Here is a 5,770-nt window from a genome sequence, read left to right on the forward strand (position 1 = left end):
TTGTGTCCAGAGACTTTGCCTAAGACTGAGATTAAGGGCAGTGGACTAATTAATCTGGTAGAAGAAATTTGAAGGCAGTCGAATGTTGAGGCTGTGGCATGGCTGTTGTTGGGGGCTTTTAGCCAGATTTATGTTGAGAATCAGGAGCAAAGAGCCCAGCAGGATATAAAACATTGATATAAAACATTGTGAGTTTGCCCAGAAAGAAAACTCCAGTAAAGTTATGGACTGCAAAGATAGAACTGAGGAGATCTTGATTGCTGAGGAGGAGCAAGAGAATAGAAAAGATGGCTGAGGGCATCCCAAGAAGCAGCAAATCTCCACCCTTTGCAGCCTCAGACCTGAAAAAGTGAAAGACTTTGCTTTGAGGAGAAAGCTGCAGAGTGCCATGTTCCAGAATGGCAGCAGCATAGAGAATTTGCTCCTCAGAACTGGATTCAGAGTGCCCAGCAATCCAGGCACTTGACTCCTATGGCCAAGAAAAAGGAAAGCCAGCCTATTGCTCCAGCTTCAGCAGACCTTGGTGTGATACACATATAGCTGGTTTTAGACACATACAGAATGCAAGGGTTCTGAGGTTAAGAAGGCTTCCACCTTAATTTCAGAAGGCCTGGATGGCCAGGCAGTGTGCCCCTGAGAGGGCAGTGTGTGAAGCTGTGAGTGAGAAGCCTAAAGTACCCTGGAGTCTGCAGAAGTTTGGAAAAGTCAGGAATGTGGATTGTCTGAGGAAAGCTGCAAGGAGGGAGCAAAGTGGGCCTAAGAGAGAAGCCATGGGAGCTGTAACCACCAGAAGGGCCATAGGGGTGGGGTCACACCAGCCCTTTGGAGTTCACAATGTGCCACAGATTGCTTCAGATGCTGGACGTGGAACTACAGGACTTAATATTTGTCCTGCTGGATTTTGGACTTGCTTTGGCTCCATTCCTTTATATACCCCTGTTTGTAACTTTTGGAATGAAAATGTTGATCTCATGCCATTGAAAGTTGGAAGTGTTTAACTTTGTTTTCATTTGTACAGGGGCTCACAGCTAAGAGTTTGTCTTACATCTCAGAGGACACTTGGGACTTGGACTTTTCAGCAATGCTGAAACTGTTAGGACTTTGCCAACTCTTAGACATGGACTAAATGCCTTTTGCATAAAGTGTTGTACATAAGTCTTTCAGGGCCAGGGGCGGAATGTTACGGTTTGTGTCTGGATGTCCCCCCAAAGCCTCATGCAGTCATGGAATGGGCTGCTAGAGTTTATGACTGATTCATGGTCTAATGCTGTGAGTGCTGCACCCGCCCTGGGGTGAGTAGTTTGCATATGATGTAAGGGAGGGAAAGAGGCTGCTTGCTGTTGCTGCTCCTCCATTTTGCTCTTGCTGTTTTCCTCTGCCATGAACGGTTGCCCTCTGCCATGCCCCACTCTGCCTTGGAGCCAGCCGAGTAGGGACTGAAACCTGCACAAACTGTGGGCTAAATAAACCTTTCCTCGCTTAATTCTAGACATCAAGTATTTTGTCTCAGCAACGAAGACAAGAAGTTAGCTGTTGAAGAGTCTGTTGGAATTTAGCCAGTGAGGCGGCATCTTCAGTGAGGCATCTGTTTCTCTAATGAAGAAAAAAATCATTAGTGAGAAAAGGGCATCCTCAAGCATTTCAAATGGACCAATGCCTAGGATTTGAGTGTGTTTCTTACTTTGACAAGAGCTAAATGTAGTAAGTAAGGCCACTGTAGGTAGGTCTCCTGAGCCATTTTTGCAAGGGTGTCTCTTTGAACGTCCAGTGCCTGAGAGACACCCTGTGTGACTATTGCTTTAAAAGAAGGCCCATGTTCACTTTTTAAGCTCTTAGGAAATCCAAATCTGGGGATGATTTCTTTTTTTTTTTCTTTTTTTTTTTTTTTTTGTTTTTTTCCGGTACTGGGTATTGAACTCATAACGTTGTGCTTGCCAGGCAGGTGCTGTGCTGCTGAGCTAAATCCCCAGCCCCTGGGGATGATTTCTGATATCAAAACCTCTACCACCTCTTGTGCCTTCTCTGTTCTACAAGGAAAGGCCTCAACCCAGTTTGTGAAATTATCAAACAAGACCAATAAGTATTGCAGTCCCTTACTCTTCGGCATATTAGAAAAATTAAGCTGCCCATCTTCTCCAGGGTATTTACCATGCCTCTGCCCCTGGAGGAACAATTGTCTGGCTAAGAGAATTGTTCTTTTGGCAGAGCTCACAGGTCTTAACTATTTGTTGTACTGTCTGAGGAAGCCCCTTTGCTATGAATAACTTTGAAGCCATCTGCTGGGTCCTGTCTCCCCATGTGAAAGGTTTGACGCAAAGACTTAATAATTTTCCATTGACTAGCACCAGGAAGGAACCATTTACCATCATCTGATTGTGCCCATCTTGACGGGAGGAACTGACACCCCTGGGAGAGAGCCCATTCAATTTCTGACTGAGACTATTTGGACCAAGTGTGATCAAGGGGCCCTTCCCAGATCAGGGGGGCCTGGGAAGGGGGGGCTCAAGCAACATTTTTTTTATTTTTGCTGTTACATCAGCCAGTCGATTACCTTGAGGTCCTTCATCAGCTTGCTTTTGGCATCCTCTACAGCAAATTACCATTTCAGAGGGCATACAGACAGATAATAAAAGATCATCTACCTCTCTATGACATTTTATGAGAGATCCTGCGGCTGTCAGATAATTTCTTTCTTTCCATTTGGCTGCAAGGGCATGCAATATTAGGAAAGCTTTTTTTTTTTTTCTTTGAGACAGGGTCTCACAATGCAGTTCAGGCTGGCCTCCAGCTCATTTTGTAGCCCAGGCTGGTCTCGAGCTTGCAACGATCCTCCTGCCTCAGCCTCCTGAGTGCTGGGATTACAGATGTGCGCCATCACGCCCGGCACACCCTGCCGCTCTAGTCCCACCTTCCGTAAAGGAATTTCCATCACAGAAGTGGGTCAAATCAGGATCAGTGAGAGGTGTGTCTGACAAGTCTTCTCTAGCTGTGCGTGAACGGACAATTACCCTTTTGCAGTCATGTCTGTCAGCCTCAATTTCCTTCTTTTCTGGTAGAAAGGAGGCAGGGTTTAAGGAGGAGCATGTCTTTACTTGAATGGCTGGTCCTTCTAGAAGTATAGCCTGGTGTTTAAGAAGTCATTATCTGAGAACCATAGGCTCCTTGTAGAAGGAGGAAGGCCTACCACACTGTGAGACAGAAATACAACGAGATCTTTGCCTGGTCAGTTTGGATGGCTCTGGCACTAAGAGAGCTACTGCAGCACAGCCCTAAGGCCCACAGGTCGTCCCTTTGGTGCAAAGTCATATTTATGACTCAGACACCCTACAGGGTGTTGAGAGGGTCCTGGACCCTGTGTAAGCACTCCCCAATCCATGCCCCATCTTTCATCAACATACAAAGTGAAATGGGGTCCTGTCACTAGGCTCAGCGCTGGGGCATTCAGAAGCTCCTGTTTAAACTTCTGGAATGCAATCAGGGAGTCAGGTTCCCAGGTTAAAGTATGGGGATGTGCCTTTTGGGCTTCTTCTATAAGCTGATAGAGCAGTCGTGCAAACTCACCATACCCTGGTATCCAAAGCCCACAAAGGCCTGTAATTCCTAGGAATATCCTTAGCTGTTTAGAGCCTTGAGCTGCGGGAAGGGAAGAGTTGGTTTAATTCCGTGTTCCCCCAGCCATCAGGTTCCCTTGGATATGATAAGGCCTAAATATTTTACCTCAAGTTGGCAAAGTTGTGCTTTAGATCTAGAAACCTTGTAACTGCTAGAAAATCCAGCAGAGCATGCTTGCCTTGGCTAGGGAGCTCTTCTGAGGGGGCGCACAACAGTATATCATCTAGATATCGTAAGAGCACGACCTGGGAAAATTCAAAACTTGCCAAGTTGTGGGAAAGCACCTGCCCCAAAAGATGACGGAATACCTGTCTCTGAATCCTTGAGGGAGCACAGTTCACATCAGTCGAGAAGCCTGGTTGTGAGAATTTTCAAAGGAAAAAAAAAGAAAGAAGCTGGGAATCTGTATGTAAAGGAATACAAATGAAGGCATCTTTCACATCTAACAGTGACAACCAGCTGGCACCTTGTGGGGTCTGAGAAAGGAGCGTGCATGGGTTAGGTACCACTGGGTGGATGGGCACTACTGCCTCATTTATCAATCTAAGGTCCTGTACTAACCTCCATTCCCCAGTGGGCTTCTGAATTCCCAAGATCAGAGTATTGCATGAGTTGATACACGTTTCAAGTAAACCTTGCATCCTTAGGTTATCAATTATGGGCAATAACCCTCTCTTAACTTCAGACCTTAAAGGATATTATCTGTGGTGAGGAAAAATAGTAGGATCTTTGAAGTGTATCTGTATTGGAGCAGGTCTTAATTCCCTACCTGTTTTACCTTTAGTTGCCTACACTTCAGGATTATTTCTGTCTCCACAAGGGGGAGGCAGTGTACCTGACGTGGGTGCATATAAGTTACAGTGTTTAAACAAGATAAAATATCTCTCCCCAAGAGGGGAACTGGATTTTCAGGCATAATCAAAAAGGAATGTGTAAAAGAAAACCATCCCAGTTACAGCCTAGGGGTTGTGAAAAACAGCGAATTACCTCCTCTCCAGTGACTGCTTTCACTGAGGTATGACGGCTGGAAGGAAGGCCAAGATTGAAAAGAAGGACTGAGAGACCAGCACCAGTGTCCAGCAATAGGCTGGTTTCTTCTCCCTCCATAGTCATGATTACCCGGGCTCCCCTGTGGAGAGGACAGTCTGGCCAGAGGGAGAAGGCAAAGTGTGTCCCGGGGCACTTCCGTCATGCTGCACCAGCTGGCAAGATGGGTCTGAACTCTGGGGCCTCCACTCAGAGGGCGGTCAGACTTCCAGTGGTCACCTTTGCAGGTGGGGTACAGGCTAGGGGACTTCTCGTTGCAGTTCTCTTTAACACGGCCTGGCTCGGCGGTGGTAACAGGTGAGGTTAGTCACCCAGCTCTTCTTAGAGCCCTATAAGAGTCCATTCCTTTCAGGCTGATGCGAAGAAGTCACTCTCTCCAGTCTCTTTGTTTTCTCTCCTTGGCCTCCTCCTCCTTCTGATTATAAAATACCAAGGAGGGCTGGGGATTTAGCTCAGCAGCACAGCGCCTGCCTGGCAAGCGCAAGATTGTGAGTTCAATTCCTGGTACCGGAAAAAAAAAACTCAAAAACTAAAATACCGAGGAGGCAACTTTCACTAACGTATCAAGTGAACTATCTGAAGCAAAAGCTGTCTCTTGTGGCTTTTTCCTAATATCTGAGGCTGACTGGGCAACAACCTTGCCTTTGAATATTATGGCAGTTTTAGATTTACCAGAGGCAAAGAAACCAAGCAGCACTTGGAGAGGTGGGGGGAACCACCTTTTGTAACACCAGTGGGCTAAGAGGAGCTGTGTACTTCAAAGTGGGAGCCCTGAGCCCTTGCTGGGGCTGTCTTACACGGAGGTTTTAGGCGGGAATCCACAGCTGAGTGACAGAGGCAGAACGGGGCGTGGTTAGGCACGGGGGTTTGGGGCAGGCTGTACTAGCCAGATACCAGAAGTGAGCTATGCAAACGAGATAACAGAAGTGGAAGGAGACAGTTGCTTTGTGCAAGAGATCCACTTTGGTCTTAAGTTTTCCCCAAAGCTTTGCTTTCCTCATCATAAGAGTAATCTAGCCTTCTATCAAATCAGGAGCTAAGGGTGTATGTTTTACCAATGCCTCTTACAAACATCTAAGATGGCAGAGGGGTTCTCATTTTTCTCCTGCGG

Source organism: Chinchilla lanigera, unplaced genomic scaffold (assembly GCF_000276665.1).
Source record: "Chinchilla lanigera isolate Chin_1 unplaced genomic scaffold, ChiLan1.0 scaffold00131, whole genome shotgun sequence".
NCBI classification, from domain to species: Eukaryota; Metazoa; Chordata; class Mammalia; order Rodentia; family Chinchillidae; genus Chinchilla; species Chinchilla lanigera.